This window comes from Rattus norvegicus, chromosome 1, assembly GCF_036323735.1.
Source record: "Rattus norvegicus strain BN/NHsdMcwi chromosome 1, GRCr8, whole genome shotgun sequence".
Taxonomy (NCBI): domain Eukaryota; kingdom Metazoa; phylum Chordata; class Mammalia; order Rodentia; family Muridae; genus Rattus; species Rattus norvegicus.
The window spans coordinates 20,809,881-20,828,807 of record NC_086019.1 but is presented as its reverse complement, the minus strand read 5'-3'; the positions used below and the strand labels follow the sequence as shown (position 1 = coordinate 20,828,807).

At 43.6% G+C, this 18,927-nt stretch overlaps 2 protein-coding genes across 14 annotated transcripts in view; both read right to left on the bottom strand.

Annotated features, from left to right (window-relative positions):
* The window catches only part of Rbs10l2 (ribosomal protein S10 like 2), a 159,912-nt gene that overhangs the window by 98,706 nt on the left and 42,279 nt on the right, over window positions 1-18,927 (bottom strand). The window lies entirely within an intron of this gene.
* The window catches only part of L3mbtl3 (L3MBTL histone methyl-lysine binding protein 3), a 100,931-nt gene that overhangs the window by 79,802 nt on the left and 2,202 nt on the right, over window positions 1-18,927 (bottom strand). For 4 of the 13 annotated variants that reach the window (XM_063276392.1, XM_006227695.5, XM_039098995.2 and 1 more), the window contains exon 2: window positions 16,675-16,755. The exons of 3 other annotated variants lie outside the window; for them this stretch is intronic. The gene's annotated coding sequence lies outside the window, so the exon portion shown is untranslated. Of the gene's footprint in view, window positions 1-1,760; window positions 1,913-16,674; window positions 16,756-18,411; window positions 18,552-18,927 lie in introns of those variants that run through there. 6 more of the 13 variants (XM_039098998.2, XM_039098996.2, XM_003748666.6 and 3 more) reach the window with 4 other exon arrangements.

The following is an 18,927-nucleotide window of genomic DNA, read 5'->3' as shown; positions in this document are numbered from 1 at the left end:
GGGGGGGCACAATATAAGCCACAATTAGCATCACATCGCGCCAAAATGCCAGCCTCAGTGTCTTGGTAAATGATGCTCAGGTCCCCTAAGTACACAGAGGTGCACCACGGAAGACCCAGTATTTCCTCCCTACCCAGCTCTTTTTCATGCTTTCCAGCCACAAATGATGTCAGATGGGGCCATTTGGGTATTCAGAGGGCCAACAAATACCAGCGTAGCTTTTGATTCCCAAAAGTAGGTGACCTTGGTGACCAGAGCTGCGACCAGGGCACTGTTGCTCAGCACCCCCCTGCCAGGGACTACTGTGGATGCCTCATCCACAAATCGACGCCATTTGCTGAAGTACGGGATGATTACCGCTGGCACCAGCAGAATGCTTAATGCCCCCAAAGTCCCCTTCTGTAGAGAATCCATGTCAACTTTTATTCACTTATATTACAACCTTCTTGACCTAAGCTTCTTGAGGTAGGACAATACAACAAACAAAATGACATGGGGCACTATCCTCAGAATTCCGTCCTCCTCCTCCTCCTCTTCCTCCTGCTCCTCCTTCTCCTTCCCCCCTCTCTCTCCCTCCCTCCCTTCCTCCCTTCCTCCTCCCCCCCTTCCTCCCTCCACTTCCCTGTCTCCAAACCAAAGCTATCCAACCCTTCCTTGAGAGTATCTGCCTATTAAATGCTCTACCTCAGTTTCTCAACTAAAAAGTCTCTGGTAGGCCCGACTAATGAACCTTCCCCACAAGATGTTAATAGCACCATTCCATTAGATGCTAATAAGACCAGATTACTTTCCCTTGCTTTTGTTTATGTTGGGAGGAGGGTGTGTACAGCACTTCTATGTAGGTAAATCTGTCATCAATTAGCATTTTATACTCAAATACCCATGTGAAGGGGCTGAGGATATAACTGGGGCATAGAAAGCCCAAGACAAAGCAAAAACAAATAAAATAACAAACAATTTATGTTATGAAGCTGAAGGGGGCTGGGCCTCTCACAGTCATTGTAAGTTAAAAGTACTATGAACTAACAACCCAGACCTTATCCTCCAAGTCTAAGTCTGCTTCAGGAAAATGATCCTATTAGATACTTGTGTGACTGTACAAAACCCGTAGCAATCTAGGGGTTCTTCGTAGGTAGCGTTACAATAGTTCAATGCCATGATATAAAAGGCCATAGGGAAAGGCAAAGCAGAAACTCTCCATCCTAACACAGAAATAATTCAAGATATAACTAATGACTAATTTTAAGCAAAGTGCAACAATGCTGTTACCATTTGCATAAAACCAAAGGAAATAAGGATCGTGTATTCTGTATGTACATAAACTATGTTTAGAAAGATTTATCAGAAACTAGAAATTCCATCCGTGTCCAAAAGGAGGGAATTGCACTCAACAACAGTCGCACTGAGTTCTCTCTATGTTAAAATTAAAATTAATGCCCAAACAATGCATTCAAAAACTACGATGAGTATACTGTATAAATTTTAAATCCTGCTTCATGCTTATTTAAAAGTATGTTATAAAAGACGCGTCTTCCCACGAGACTATTCACTGCTAATGTCAACAAGAGAAACGGTGGTGTAGAAGTCACCATGGGAAAATTAGCCCTGTGAAGCTCTTGGCTAAGTGACTGAGAGAGAGAGGTGTTAACTCTAAGCACAAGCTTATCAGTATAACAGAGAACGAGAGGCTCAGGGTACACTCGTTCACAAAGACCGAATGCACCCCTAGACCCAGGGCTTACAATTCCCACCATCCTCACCAACAGTTGAAGTTGTGGTGACGGTTCCTAGTTGTTCCTTCCACGAAGACATGATCCTGCCATGAGCTGAGGGGCAGGCACGCATGGCCAGGCCTGACCATGCTCCAGGCAAGGCTCTTAGTCACCGAGCTTATTCTCAACTGCTCTGAACGCTGCAAATAAAATGATTTAAAAAAAAAATTCTTTTTAAGAAATCAAACAAGGAAAATTAACTACTAGTTGAGTCTAATGTTGACAAATAAAGGGGGTGTGGAAATGTTTATGAAAGTCATAGGCCCTGGCCACAAGATAGACGTTTTGGATAAATTGAAGACAGAAATGTCAAAGGCAGTGACTCACATTGTGTGAGTTTACATCAGGTGAACACGGCCACTAAGCCTTCCAAAGAAAACCAGTAGAAAAGATGTGCAAATTTGTATCGGTTAGTGCTGGACACCATAAAGATCACTCCACAAGAGAGACGCATAGTTAGGGTCTTCTTCTAGTGATTTCACAGAACATGGTTTGAGAATTGAAGGTGGCTTGGGACTTAGCCCTCACAAATGTCATAAATTAACTCATCTCGCTTTGACTAGTCAGAAAGCTCTGACAGTCTTTCATGCCACTCGCTTGCCTTCTGCTGTGAACCGATAAAAGAGACCTTGTGAGACAGGCAGAAGTTTCTGGAGCAGACTCTGAAGGACAGAGATGAGATGGACAGAAGATAAGAGTCTTCTCTGAACACAACTGCTCAGCACAAAAAGAGAAGAGGCCTGCTCCCACCTAAGTCTGGAGCAGCAGGTGGAGGGAGCGAACCAGGATGACGTCAGCACTGTGTGTCCTCCAGCCATACCTGCTCAAGGCACTTTCTCTAAAAATTACAGTGAGAGGAATGCCAAGTCAGTGCTCAGAAAGAATAAAGAAAGAGACAGGCTGGGAACGTGACTCAGTAAAAAACCCATGCTAAGAAGGACTGAGGCCTCAAGTTCAGACCCACAACATCTACACAAAAGCCAGCAAACATGCTATGCTGCTTCGCCTGGTCCTGACATTCATCAAGTAGAGACAGGGGAACTTCAGAGCAAGATGGAGAGTTAGGTAGAGCAGCAGAGGAAGCTGGGACCTCAAGCAAGAGATCTTGCCTCAAAATATAAGGCTGGGAATGATCAAGAAAGACATTGGATGTCAACCATACGCATGATGTGAGCCCACAGGGGAGAATGAACATACATACGCACGCGCACATGCACACACACACATACACACACATAAACACGCGCGCGTGCACACACACACACACACACACACACACACACACACGCACGCACTCAGAAACAAAGAGATTTTATAACTAAAAAACAAGGAAACAGAACATAAATAAGGGGCCAGCAGTATGGTGCTTGCCTAAAATTCAGTTCCCAGGACCACAAAACAATAAAGGAATCAGTTAAATAGCCACTCTCATTTCATAGTTTCTTTGTTTGAAGCTGCATGCTACAGGTTTTCATTTAGCAGATTGCATTTAACAGATTTCATTAACAGATGCAATTTCAAAATTAAGGTACAGATGCTAAGGTTGTAAGCCCAGAGTGGTTATACAATGGGGGCAAGCATTACATCAAAGCAGAAACACATTAAAATTCAGGGAACATGACTAAAGGTGTGTGACTCACAGGAAAGGCTGGCCGTCTTGCTGCCTGATGGAGACAGACTTATCTTCCTAGGCTTTGGTTATGAAGACAGCACACCTTAATCCCTCATGTAGAGAGCGAATCGGGAGCACTAAAATCATTACCATGAACCGTACACAAAATGACAACTGTGTAAAAGAGTAACAGGACCATGAGGAAAAGCCACACTCAGAGGTCTTTTTAAGATCATCAGATGAGCAGAGACTGAAGGAAAGGCCATCCAGACACTGTCCCACCTGGGGATCCATCACATATACAGACACCAAATCTAGACACTATGGGGATGCCAAGAAGTGCTTGCTGACAGGAGCCTGATATGGATGTCTCCTGAGAGGCTCTGCCAGAGTCTGACAAATACAGAGGTGGGTGCTGGCAGCCAACCATTGGACTGAGCAGGAGGACCCCAATGGAGGAGTTAGAGAAAGGACTGAAGAGGTTTGCAATCCATAAAAAGAATAACAATATCAACTAACCAGACCCCCTAGAGCTCACAGGGAGTAAACCACCAACCAAAGAGCACACATGGAGGGACCCATGGCTCCAGATGCATATGAAGCAGAGGATGGCACTGTCTGGCATCCGTAGGAGGAGAGGCCCTTGGTCCTGTGAAGGCTTGATGTCCCAGTACAGGGGAATGCCAGGGTGGGGAGGCGGGAGTGGGTGGGTGGGGTAGCACCCTCATAGAAGCAGAGCAAGGGGAGATGGGATAGGGGGTTTCTGCAGGGGAAACCAGGAAAGTGGATAACATTTGAAATGTAAATAAATAAAATATCCAATTATTAAAAAAAAAAATCATCAAAGATCATCAGCTGAAAAGGCCTTTTGCTTTCCTCATAGATATCAACATGCTTGTTGGGTGTGGCGGTGCCCGAGTGTAATCCTGGCACTGGGAGGGCAGAGGCAGAGAAAGCTGGATCTTTGGAAGTTCAAGACCAGCCTGGGTTCTAGGGAAGACAGGGCTACAACGTGAGACCCACTCACCAAAAAAAAAAAAAAAAAAAAAAAAAAGAAAGAAAGAAAAGAAAGAAAAGAGAAAGAAAGAAAGAAAATCATCATTCTTTAGCAAAGCCAGGTAGAGCGGTTGTCACTGCCCACTTAGCAGAGCTCTGTATGAAATGCTGAGCCTTCTGCCCACCCTATGGGTGGACCTTGTCATTCCTTCACAGACAAAACTCAAAGCTCCCTGCTCGCCCTCCCCACACGGCCTCCCTCTTCCTTCTCTTCTTCCTCCTTCCCCGCCCTCCCCATCTCTAGCCTTTCCTACATTGCCAGCTCCTCGTTTCACCTGCAGAGTCTAATGATCATTGTGGACAAAGCAGAATCTCCAATGCCCCAGCTGTGAAACATGGAGAGTTATAAAATCTTTCCTAGATAACTATGAAGACTAGGTGAGCCAGGTAACACGCTAGAAAGCAAGGTCTCTCTCTCTCTCTCTCTCTCTCTCTCTCTCTCTCTCTCAGCAAGAAATCAGTCAATAAAATATAAAACTATTTTACCTGTTTAGTTTATAAGGTTGGAGAGAATATGAGAATTGTTCAATGATCTTAGGAATTAAACAGCCAGCCAGATGTGCTGGCCCGTGCTTGTAATGTCAGCACTAAGGACTCTCATGTGGGAGACACTCCTGGTTCCTGGCCAGTTTGAGTTATATAGTGAGCTCCAAGACAGCCTGGGCTATGGTACGAGAAACTGTGTAAAACAAAAAACAGAAGCAACCAACTGAAATAATTAAACAGGGTTTCCCATCCCACTCAGTTTATCTCAACAGCATCTACTTTCAAGAACTGCTTTTGTTTAAACCTACATTAGAAGATGCTAAGATTGCTACATTAAAAGTAGTTATAGAACTGGTCAAATGCAGAAAATATCTGACTGGGTGGTGCCCAGCCCCAAATAATACATCTATCACACAATCTCTACACCTAAGGCTAAGGAGGCATCGTAGGAAAGGGGCAGAAAGATGCTAAGAGCTAGAGGACCAGGATGTCTGCTGTGAGATTGCATCCTTTATATATTAGAGAGATGCTACAGCCATGAAAGCACGAGCTGGGTACCTGAGCCATAGGGACACGAGAAGAGATACCACCAGTTGACATGTCAACATGGGTCGGGGAATCTCACACCTAGAGTATGGATTACAGGCAACAGATGATTGCTGGGAGGAAGAGACTTCCCCAGGGATGTGGCTCCTAAATGATTATCCAATACGAGGACATCAGCCCTAAAAGCACACAGAGAGGAACAGCACTAAATAGACTATGTGTGTGTGTAACAATAAAAACTACAGAAAAAGGTCAGGAATGTGAGGGGGCAGGGGACACGAGAGGAGTTGGAAGAGAAATAATGATGCAAATAAAGCTCTCATAGACAAAATTCTTATATAAAAATTGTTTTAAAGTAGCTCTTTAATGGCCAAGAGACCCTTATGTCTAGAGGAGTGATTCTCAGTCTGTGTGGCTCAACCTCTTTAAGTCAACAGACCTTTGCACAGGGGTCACCTAAGACCACTGGAAAACAGGCATATTTACACTACAGTTCATAACAGTAGCACAATTTGTTATGATGTAGCAGTAAAGATAATTTCATGGTTTGGGGTCACCACGACGATATACAAGTTGGATGCTTCTATCATCCAGAAGAAAGGAAAATAATCTACGTAGTGATACCCATGTTCCTCCCAGTCCAAGGTTCCTGCATGCTGTGAGCAGTGCAGGGCAGGGGTACCTGTGCCAAGGTTGATGCCACAGCAGTATGAATCCCTCTGTAATTATGCAGAGGTCCAGAGACTAGGGTTTGGGACAGTTACTTACTTACAATAGCAAGACTTGAGGTTTCACGAACAGGTAGATTTCATTTCAAAGTTCTCCCAATAGATTGTCAATAATATAGTTTTGCCAAATTCTTTCTCAGAAAGAGAGAGAGAGGGAGAGAGAGAGAGAGAGAGAGAGAGAGAGAGAGGGAGGGAGGAGGAGGAGGAAGAGGAGGAGGAGGAGGAGGAGGGAGGAGGAGGAAGAGGAGGAAGAGAAGAAGAAGAAGAAGAAGAAGAAGAAGAAGAAGAAGAAGAAGAAGAAGAAGAAGAAGAAGAAGAAGAAGAAGAAAGGGAGGGAGGGAGGAAGAAAGGAAGGAAGAAGGAAAGAAAGAGAGAGACGGAGAGAGAGGGAGGGAGGTAGGGAGGGAGGAAGGGAGGTTGGGAGGGAGGGAGGAAAAAAGGAAGAATGAAAGAAAGAAAGAAAGAAAGAGAGAGAGAGAGAAAGAAAGAAAGAAAGAAAGGGAGGAAGGAAGGAAGAAAGAAAGAAAGATAATATTCTAACAGTTCAAAAGTAAACAATAGCAAAAACCTAATTTCTGAACAGCTACCATAAATCGGGCCAGTGGCTGGTGACCTTCCTGTGAAATCTGTGCTAAGAAACCATTGAAAGTGTCTCACAGGCCAACAGCAATGGTTATAAGACCTGCTTTCCAGAGAGCACTTAAGAGAGGCGACAGAAAGCACAGGATGCACTGTGGGCAGAGGAAGCAGGAAAAGAAAGAGAAAGGAGAAGGTCCTACCCAGAGAGGGCTTCTGGGAGTACAGGAGTGGAGGTCTCTGCCTGAGCCCTGGGATGTGTGCACAGGGAGATTCAAGAAGACAGCATCTGCATCCTGATTCTAATTCCCACACTGACCCTGATCATCGTAAGAAAGCTTTTAAAGGGGCTGGGGAGATGGTACTACAGTTAAGAGCATGGGCTCATCTTCCAAAGACTCAGGACTCAACTCCCAGCACTGACATGGCAGCTCACCGCTGTCGGCAACTCCAGTTCCAGGGGATCTGACACCCTCACACAGGCATACCAATAAACAAAATACCAATGCACATAAAATAAAAATAAATTCTTTTTTTTTTTTTAAGAAAGCCTTTAAGGAGAATTTGATTTGGTAATTTTTTTTAAATTCCTCACAAAGACTCATGGTAGGCGTAAAGTTTATCAACTGAATGAATGACCCAGGGCTGGGAAGGGAGATGATCAGTTGGTAAAGGGATGCCTAGTGACTGGAAGGAGCTAGGTTCAGAGCCCCAAAGTACACACAGGGTACTAGCAACTGTGAGAAAGGGGCAGAGAAATGTGAATCCTTTAAGTTTGTTGGCTACTTGCTGGCAAACAAGAGCTTGTCTCAAACAAGCTGTATGGTGCTTTGGTAAACATCCAAGAGGTTGTCCACACACATCCATGTGCACTCGTGTACGCACACAGACACACGCACAGTGATCAAAAAGGACAACGGAGATGCAGCATTTGTTCCACATATGTAAAGTCCTTCATTTAAGCTGCAATACTGAAAAAAGAAAAAAGGGAGGGGTGGAGCGACAACAGACTATAGAGGGAGAGAGCACTGGGAGAAACCAGGCTAAGAAATCCACTTATCTACCCATGTCATGTTCTCCAGTGGAAACTCCTAGCTGACAACTCGGCCGCTAAGTAGCTATTTTGCTGTTTGGCAGAGGCATAGCATTGGTGCTCCAAGAAACTGCCCCCCACTTCAGCGTCAGTGAAGAACACATCAAAAGAAGTTAAATTCAAACCTCTTAAATGGGCTTATTCAATAAGAACACGAGAGCTAGCACTTGAAGCATCTCTTAACAAACACATATTGCTACAAAGAAAAATTTCCCTTTCAAATCAAGCATGACTGACACCAGCTTTGATACTCTACTCACCCAGCCTGATAAGAACTGAGTTGCACACATATTGGAATTGGGATCTGTAGTGGAGAGATGATAACTTCTGCCCTGAGGGCCCAGGTTCACATATTTCGAGCAGACAAAACTTTAGGTTATTATGATGATGTGAGAAACCGAAGAACAATCAAGAACCAATCCTTGAGGCTATCAGTCTTCTATCCTCCCCTGGCCCTCAGCAACAGAAACCCAAAAGGCTTTAAAACCTATGAAGCTTTTAAATGCAAACTCTGTGATGAGAATTATCAGCTCCTACTGTTCTCTCCCCATGTGCCCGACCAACTATATCACAGTAAGAACTGCCTCACAGCACAACCATGTCTCTGTGACCTACTGTCTGTGCGGTCATCAAGACTGTATGCAAACATCTTGCTGACAACCTTTACAAAATCTCAACTTCCTGCCCCCACGGTTTGTTCCTGTCAGAGGTGAAGTTTGAGATTCTGTGGCCAAAACATATTTACTTCCTCTGAAGGAGGAACAGAAAATGAAAAATGTCTTTCAAGAAAAAAAAATGTACAGAGAAACTGAAATCTCATTAACAGACATTAACAGACGACAGCCTATTTAATAAGTTCCCATCAGATGCTTCTGAGCTCACACCCAGTGTACAGATAGAAGGAAGGCATCTCAGAGCAAAGAGATATGTTTAAGAGTGACATCATCTCATCAACATACTACACTAGAGTGGTAACAATAGAAACTACACCATTAGAGAGATTCAAGGGCCATAAAAAGAACCAGAACCTGTCTGACACAGACACTGCTAGGCTTTCGCTACATATGCATGGATTGAAATTTAAAAGAAAGAAAGCTAAAAGGGCTGTCTTGCTCCTTTTATTTCATTTCATAAGTTTTTTTTTAAATGCTAAGTGCAGTACCTTCTAATTCTGCTTCATATTTTTATAGAACATGGAGCAAAAAATGGAAGCATTTACACTCTATTTCCTTTTTTTGCATGTAATAAATGAGATCTGACCAGATTTTCTTTCTCTTACAGAAGTCATGCCTCCAGGCTTATCTCGATGACCATTTGTAGCCACCCTCCTTATCAAGGGATTGAGCAGCAAAGCTACACCCACCAAGTAAGACCATACCAACCGGGTGAATTATTTAGATTCCTTAACACCCAGGTGCAATTATCCATGCAGACCTTCTAATTCACTGATCAGGAGTCAACGTTGAAACAGATGCAGAGACTACTCTGTTGATTTTTTTCAGGCTAAACAACCTTACTCCTAACACTGTAGAAATCAAACCAGTTCGATTTAAAAAAAAAAAAATATATATATATATATATATATATATATATATATATATATATATATGATATAAAGGTATAGCCCTATAGAGCTCAGCTAGCACACAGTAGGTGGGAGGAAAAGCACCATCAAATCTGAACAATCGACTGTCCTACAGTAAACACAAGAGATGACAATTTTAAGTCACACTAAAGACAGATATTCATGGCCACTATCACACAAATACAGAATCACTGTGGCCAAAACCAGTCCCTTTCCCTCACCATACAAAGGGCCTCCTGATCAGAATTTAGCTGAAATATTTCTAATACAGGTTGTGTTTTCAGTTTTCATTGTTATTCCAGGACATTATACCGCTCACACCACCTGCCTGATGCTCATCCTCTCTCTCTCTCTCTCTCTCTCTCTCTCTCTCTCTCTCTCTCTCTCTCTCTCTCTGTGTGTGTGTGTGTGTGTGTGTGTCCCCTTTAAGTTCCTTTTACAATCCTGGATGTTGGGTAAATTCCACTGTCTTTTCAGTCTATATCATTAAACTAGGATGCCACTTGTTTCTGTGCTAAAGAAGTTTGAAGACAGTATCTACCACCGAGCCTCAATTCCAGGCTCTGTTCCTTTCCACTATTTTACTAAAACTTTGTGTCATTTTGAGGCAGAGGACTTTCAACAAAACTCAATAACTGGACTTTTCTCAACTGTCAATATTACAAAGGACGGGAAAAAAAAAAGATAAAGGCAGGTGGTGGATGTGCACATCTTTAATCCCAGCACTCAAGAGGCAGAAGCAATCGATCTCTGTTGAGTACCAGGCCAGCTTGGTTGAAAGTTACAGGACACTCAGGGCAACTCAAAGAAACCCTATCCTAGAAACAAACAAACAAAAGAATATTTTCTTCCCATCAATCCTTCTTTATTATTCATTCATATGAGCCAATGCATCAAAGGAAATACACTAATCTGGAAATACGTTTTTACTTTAACTCTAGGCATTACTGTTTGAAAAACAGAGAACAAGCCAGGCAGTAGTGGTGCATGCCTTTAATCCCAATCCTAGCACTTGGGAGGCAGAGGCAAGTGGATCTCCAAGTTTACGGTCAGCCTGGTCTACAAAGTAAGTTCTAGGATACCCAGAGCTACACAGAAAAAGCCTGTCAAAGAAGGAAGAGGAGGGAAGGGAAAGAGGAGGAGGAAAAGGAGGAGAATGGGAACAAGAAGAAGAAAGAGAAAGGAGGAAGACGAATGAGGAGAAAGAAGAGAAGTAAAGAAGAAAAGAGAAGAGGGAAGAGAAAAGAAAGTCAGAAATCTAAAGGTTAACAGAAAAGTCTTGGGACTGTTAGCCTATAGTATGATTTTCTCTGGTTCTCCCCATTTCAAATAGTAAGAGATGCATTTGTACAAGTTACTAAGTATCTCTCTGGATTGGTTTTCTTTGAAAGAAAAGTAACCAGTGGAAGTGGGAGTCCACAGGAGAAGGCTGAAGCAGAAGGACTGTGAGTTCAAGGACAACCGGAGCTACATTTGGCTTGGCTGCTGCCTTGGGCTGCACTGTGAAACAACGTCTCCAAACCAGCAGAAATGATACAGAATGTTCAAGACTACAGACCACCCTGATAGAATCATAAATAGCTATTAATAGGGCATGCTCTCTCCCAATCTCCAGGAGGGCAATGTGGTTACCAGACATGGGATACCATGTATCTGTGACGTTATCTCCCCCATTCACTCACACTTAATCATGGGTCTGTCTATGCGCTACTGTGTGTGTTACTGCTTATCTCTCTGGATTATGAACTCACCGAGGCTAAAGACTGATGCTTCGTGGTTTTTGTAGACATAATGTTCACTGACTCAACACTAAATGCCGGTCACGTGACTACTCCCCAATACCGAACTGACTACTCCCCAATACCGAACTGCATAATAGACGCTTCACCAATGATCTGAGCGAACACAAGAAAGACATTTATGGAACGCACGGGGAAGGATATTAGGAAAGGCATTTACCGTATTACATATAATATACATGCAGTCCTCATAACCTCCACCAAAGCCTGTAATTCCAAATCCACTTTTTTTTCATTTAACTACGTTTACTTCTCTCACATAGTATGTGCATCCAGAAGCACACATGCCACGCCTATGAAGGTGAGAGGATAACGTGGAGTCAGTTCTCTTCCTCAACTCTCGATCCAGCTCAGGTCAGCATACTCTGAGGTAGGTGCCTTTCTTTACTCATGGATCTACCTCCATGGCCGCCAGATGTATTTCTCTCTCCATGATCGTCCAAGCTCAGCCAAGTTCCCTTGACACATCCTTTTCCTTCCTCTAAACTACCTGGCTCCTAAAGGGGATTTCCTCAGCCTCGTATCAAATTCATTTCTACATCGAAGAGGTTTCTGATGCTGCCTTTCCTCCACCTGCTGCACAAGACTCATGAAGAACCACTGGCTGGAATCCACCCATATCACTGAGATAATTTAATGTTGTAAAGAAACAGCCCCTGAGAATAGCCCTGCAGGATAATGAAGCCTTCACAAAGTAGCAGTTGACAGAGCCCTTGAACTTCAAGGTATCGTATGAAAATCTGTACACACGTGAAGCTGTAATGATTTAAATACAGTATCGTCGCCATGTTTTAATAATCCCCAAATCCCAGGGAGGCTTGAGTCCATCCAATAGTAGCAAACAGGAACGGTGGTAGAGCAGGTCTCATCAGCTCACCTCGTGAACTAGTCAAAGAGAAGCTGTCACCTCTATTGGAAGTACACTTCAGGTGTTTCTCAGCCTGGTTGCTTGTTTGGCTTACTCATTTCTGGAGACTAAAATGGGATGTTGTGTCTTTTGTATAACATTCAACACCATCAGCCATGTATTAGTCAGGGTGCTCTAGAGTCACAGAACTTAAGAAATGACTCTATATATTAAGGGAATCTGTTGTGATGACTTATAGTCTGTAGTCCAACTAACCCAACAATGGTCGGCTGTGATTGGGAAGTCCAGGAATCTAGCAGTTGCTCAGTCCCACACGGCTAATTCTTTGAGCTGGTCTTCAGTAGACGTAGATTCCAACAGATGTGCTGGCTAGTAAGTAAATGCAAGCAGAGAAGACGGAACCTTCCTTCTTCCAGTGTCCTTCTGTAGGTCTCCAGCAGAAAGGGTGGCCCAGATTAAAGGTGTGTACCACCACGCCTATATCTGGGGACTTGTTTTGTGCCAGGCTGACCTTGAACTCAGAGATCTCCTTGCCTTAGTCTCCTGGAATTAAAGGCATGTACTACCTTGCCTGGGCCTAAGCTTTTCAAGGCCACTATGCCTCAAGATCCACTTCAGAAATTTGTGTCTTCCAGTCTCAAGATCTGAATCACAGGTGAGCCTTCCAATCGTGGATTGTAGTTCATTCCAGATAGAGTCAAGTCAACAACCAGGAATAGCCATCACAAGCCAGCACTCAAGTTCATGTTTCCTGACTCCGCTGGCTTCTAGGGCACCTAGAGCCTGTGTTCTCCTTTCAGGGCACAAAGTGCAATTGTTACACTATATATACACTAGAACTGACTCCAGCACTTGTTACAATTGACAGAGCTCTCAGTTATCTCTCCTCCTAGGCTAAAGATCCTGGGAGCTCCAGGGAACAAAATTTAGTCTTTCAGATTTCAACACTGTTAAGCACCATTAGCAACTACTTAAAAAAAAAAAAAAAAAAACAAAGAGTGAAGACCCCATGAGTATCTGTCCGTGGCACCCCATGGGTTCCACTGTGACCATATAAAGTTACTTCTCATAAATTTTCTATCCTTCTCTATCTACCATAAACACGAGTCTTATCTGTGACAACACATAATTGTTAAAATTAAAAAACCATGAACTGAAGAGATGGCTCAGTGGTTAAGAGTGCTTGCTGCTCTTGCAGAGGACCCAGGTTCAGTTCCAAGTACCTACACGTTGACTCACAACCATCCGTAAGTTCAGATCCAGGAGGTTCTAAACCTCTTCTGACCTCTTTGACACAAGTGGTACACAGACATACAGACAGACAAAACGCCCTCATTCATAAAATTAAAACAAACAAAACAAAGTTTTACTCAGAGTTTACTCCAGCACTACCCATCAATTACTCCAGGATTAATTAAATGGACAAGTACATCTTCTCTAATACTCGGTTTTTAGACCCTTAGGATACAGATTGGGTAATCTATAAAAGAGAGATGAACTAAAACTAATAAAACTAAAGCCTGTCAGTTTCTTTTGTCAGGTTCAGTACTCTTAGGATGAAAATAATAACAGTATTTCTCTCCTCTTTTCTCTTTTGTAGACTTTACAGTTGTCTCTAATGAGAAACATGGCAACAACATGTGGGGAAAGTTTTCCTTAAAACTAGTCACTCTCGGGGTTGGGGATTTAGCTCAGTGGTAGAGCGCTTGCCTAGGAAGTGCAAGGCCCTGGGTTCGGTCCCCAGCTCCGGAAAAAAAAGAACAAAAAAAAAACAAAAAAAAAAAAAAACAAAAAAAACTAGTCACTCTCAGAAGTCAATTCTGGTCCTCCCCAGAAACTTCTGTCACTGACTCCCAGTCCCTGTCTCCTCACCCTATTTATTTTCCAGGAGACTCACAGCGTACCACCACAGTGTTCACTACAGTAAACATACTTCCCACACATCAATCCATACTTTCCTCACAATCCATTTCCACAAGTAGGCATTATTTTTAAACTTTTTTTTTTTTTTTCATTTAGCCCTTCTATTCATTTGGGACAATGCTCATGTTTTGTAACCAGCACTATGGTAGAGCACATTCCTCTGTTCGGAAGCCACTATTTTTTCTTAAGGTACAAAGATAATCAATCTGTAGAATTGGCTCAGTGTTTAGAGAGCGCTTGTTGCTTTGCAGAGGACCCAAGTTCAATTCCCGCTGGGCAGCTTGCAAATATCTACTCCAGTCCTAGGGCATCCAACACCTTCTTCTAAGTTTGGAGGGCACCAAGCACAAATACGGCACACAGACATACATGCAGGCAAAGCACGTACACAGAGAATAACAAATAAATCTAAAATCAAACAAACAAAAAAAACGAAAAAGAAAAGGACAGACCAAGCCCGGCCTCATGGCATGGGACTTCAATTCCATGCTCGTGAGGCAGATGTGGGAGGACCTCTGTGAGTTCCAGGTCAACCTGGTCTACATAGAGTTCCAGGCTAGAACCACAAATCTGAGATCCTGACTCAAAATGAAGAAATAGGGGATGGGGAGGAGGAGGCAGACAAGGAAGGGGAGGAGGAAAGGAAGGAAGGAAGGAAGAGAAAAACACTGCTAGAAACTTTTGACAAGTATACTGTGCCCTAAACAATCTAATTCCTGTTCTTCACAAAACCTGGCCACACTGGGAGGGTAAAATGACCGTCACACGCTTGAATACCTCTTTGCAATTCCCAAAATCTTAGTTTGAAACTTAACCTTCCAAAAAGAGCGAATGCCAATATTTCCATTTTTCAGATGGGGAAATCCAGGCTGAAGGTGACCCAGTAACTCACACAGATGATACATTAGATTGCAGACTTCACTTTTCGGATTCTCAGTCCACACGCACAGTGAGTGACTCTTCCAGTAAAGACTAACAGGCACTGTCTTTAATTCAGCACACAGAAACTATACCAACCACCCCAGAAAGCAACCGCTCTCCCCAGAATCATGCTCTCATTTGCCTGGTCTTATGGGGGCCTTGCCAATAGTCTCTGTAGTATTACCCACACATTTGCAAAAACCAAATCTGTGAATCCTACTAGCTGTGCTCCTTGAGACCATCCACAAACACAAATGACAATAAACTACCGTTCACAATCGCTTTTATTCTTGCCATTTATTCGGTTTCATTTGTAATCCATCTGACCCAAAGAAGATCATTCGTTCTGCTCATAAAAGGCTTAGTCCAGTGAGATTGTTCAGAGAGTAAAGGTACGTGATAACCTGAGTTCAACTCCCAGAACCCATATAAAGATGGGAAGGAAGAAATAACTCGAAAGATGTATGTGTGGGATACACACACACACACACACACACACACACACACACACAGAGAGAGAGAGAGAGAGAGAGAGAGAGAGAGATAAATACTAACAGTAAGATTTAAAAGAAAAGTTAACTTTCCTTTCTGTGAAATAAAAATTAGCAAACTCTTTAATATCAAGACAAAGGAGGCAGGAAAGCCAATGTTAAGGAGAAAGAAGACTAAAGGGTTGGGCCAGCATAAGGAACAAAAAGCACTACTTAGATATTCTACCCCAACAGTGGCTTCCCTCATCAGAGAATGGCCTTGATCCTAAAGAATGGTCCTGGATCATTCTTTTGGATCATTTATATTAATAAACCAGTACCGTCCAGAATGACCAAAAAGAAATCATTAGACAACACCTCTAGATCCCCATAGAAATGTTTTCAAAAATTCCTAAGTCTCTGCTAGATCCCTAAGATATGGTATCCGGCAGAAGGAGGCCTTCTTGGATTTAATCCATAGGAGTTACTTAAATGTTAATTACATGTTAATTAAATACCCCCCACTGTCATAAATTTTAGCTACAAAATTGTAGTTCAGATTGCAAAGACTTTTAAAGATCCCGTCTCTTCCCTGCCACTGTATATCTATCTGTATAAGGTATTAATTCACAACTACTTTGTTCTGGCTTCTCCACTTTTTCAATTCAAAAGAAAATAAAGTTTTTTTCAGTAGAAACAAAAGGGAGTTGAAACACCAGTTAAGAATACAGCAACAGTTGGGTGATAACAGCACACACTTTTAATCGCAGCATGCCTGAGGCAGAGGCAGGTGGATCTCTCTGATTTTGAGGCCTCAGTGTCTACAGAGAGTTTCAGGACAGTCAGGGTTACACAGAGAAACCCTGCCTTACCCCCAAATCTAGTCTCCTCCCCCAAAATCTAGTAACAGGGGACTGGGAGAAGGCTCAGTCAATAAAGCCAGCCAATCTAGCCAATCAGTGAGCCAGGTTCAGGGAGAAGTGGGGGTTGGGGGGGTGGGGGAGGTGTCGTCCAGGACTACTTGTAACTGCTCAAGCTGGTGTATGGCCTCCCCATGCACGCACAGCAAAGGCATATACATGCCACAGGACACTCTCCTTTCTGCCTAATACTCCATTCACCCTTTCAAGCACACTTGCACACTTGCTCAAGCCTTCGAAGCAGTTCGGCTGCAGTGGAAATCAAGGGTCCAGCATTTCTAGTATCTAAAAGCCATGTGTAGCAACAAGTGACTCTTACCTCGAGGCCGTGGTGAAGAAAGACGGAACTGCCTGGTGGCCTTCAGAACTGCTGTGTACCCCCAAGACTTCTTTTAAGGATCTAGCATTGATTTTGTAAAAGGAAAAAAAAAAAAAAATCAAAGCACTCTCATAAAGCCTTCACATCCATAATCTACAATTCAAATTCAGCATCCATCACTCCACACCACACCGCTCTGTGTATTAAAATTAATTAGTTCCACGTGAGGTGAAATTAACGTTAATCACTCACATCAGTCCCATATTCTAAAGTCACATAATACAAATTCTCACTGTAAATAAAAAAGACTGTTACCCAAGCACTAGAACACTGAGGAAGGAAAATACAAACTCAACACCAACCTGAACTACCCGCCTGAGACCCTGTCTCTTTCACCGTGTGACAAACAGGTGACAGTTACAAGGATGATTTGACACAACCTTAATTCCTTTGATTTTTCATCTTTAAAACTCAAGATTCTTTACAGAATACACACTGGGAAATAGTTATGTAACTCCTGTATTCCTAAAGTGTTTTAAATCATAAATTATACAGAGTATACTGAAATAACATTCTTTTACTCGGTGAGTCAAGATTACACTGTTACAGTGAGAAGATACTATGTATTCTAGGAGTATGTAAGTTTATATGCAAGTTATTGAATGACTTGATAGCTTGAAATTATATGTATCAGAGACGTATCGGCTCATATAAAAAGCAAATTTCAAGAGGGTTTTTTTTTTCAGTTTTTGCAAAGTTTTAAGCACAAGTTTCATTTTGATTTCTCCTTAACATTCCGAAGTAAGCTATGTGCTATGACTTGTTAGAGGGGAGATTAAAAACGGGGCGATGTACAGACGATGGTAAACAGAAGACAAATTTTCTTATCTGAGGAGTGCCAATCTCAAATCTCAGAATAAAGGTTTTTTTAAAGTAAGGAAGGAAGGGCGGAAATCACTGGATCCAAAAGCTCAGACGTTATCGTTCTCTGATTTCCAAAACTTCTATTTCGGACCAGCATCCTTTCTCACATCTGGCTGCTAAGTCAGGTCTTCTAATTACTTCCACGTCTAAACGGACTACGTAGCTACGAGTAAAGGCCAAACTTTGGTCTCTGCCTCTCGAACTTAAGATGCGTTTAACCACTAGAGGTCCCCCCTTGGCCAGTTTTGCAGGCTCGCTATTTTGCTGCACTTGAAACTTTCCGGAGAAATGCTCTCTACTCGAGTCAGTGTTTTTCTAAAAACTTGCGCAAAAATCCACGCGACCGAGGCAGCCGGTACAGAGCTCCCCGGGCTCCCCACACCAATAAAGACATCATAACCAACCATCTACGAAAATTGAAATGAAAATTCAATGCACTCATCCCAGGCGACGCACCTCCCCCCCCCCCACACACATACACACACTCAAACCGGTTTCTTATTTCTCCTCTCAGTTTCCCTTAACTTAGAACAATTCCTTTAACATCTATTTTTGTTCCTGGGCACTTTGGATGATCTTAAATGCATGTTTTTGGCGGTAGCCCCGAGGTGGCCAAGGAGCGGGCCAAGGGATGCAGAAGGCGGGGGTTGGGGGTGGGGAGGGCCGTGCAAACGGCGCCCGAGGAAGTTGCATAAGGAAAGAGACTCCGTTTTTTCAGGTCCCCCCTTAAAAAAATCATCGGGGAGAGGGGAGGAAAAGGAAGCTGGGCGGCGGCTGCAGGAGGATAGAGAAGAAAACCAAAGCGACGTTTACCTTCGTGTCCCCGTGGAAGGGTGGGGCAAGAGCCCTGACCCACGCGACCGGGCAGTGCGGCTGGATCTCCCACCCCTGTTGTGTCGGAGCGCGGACTGACAGACAGACACCTCGGCCAGACGCGAGCCGGGCGCAGAGAAAGCCGTCCCGCTGGTCAACTTTCTCTCACGGCCCCGCGGTGGGCCGTGATCGGATCAGATCCGATCCGATCGTGGGGTTCGGATCCTAGAACCCTACACACATACACACGCACTTTTTTGTCTTTTGGATTTTTTCTTTTTTTTTTTTTCCCGAGAAGGCGATTAAAGTTTTCCCTCCTCAAGCGCGCCCCTGGCCCCGCCGCTCTCAAGTTTGCCTCCTCCTCCGGCCGGCGGCTGGCTGGCGGGGCGCGCGGCGGATGCCTCCGCTCCTGCGCTTCCCGATCCCCACCCCCGCCGGCCTCTACTTCCCCCGCCCCGCCGCCGCGGCGCGAGGCCGGCCCCGCCGGGCCCAGGACGCGAGCGAGGACCAGACAGT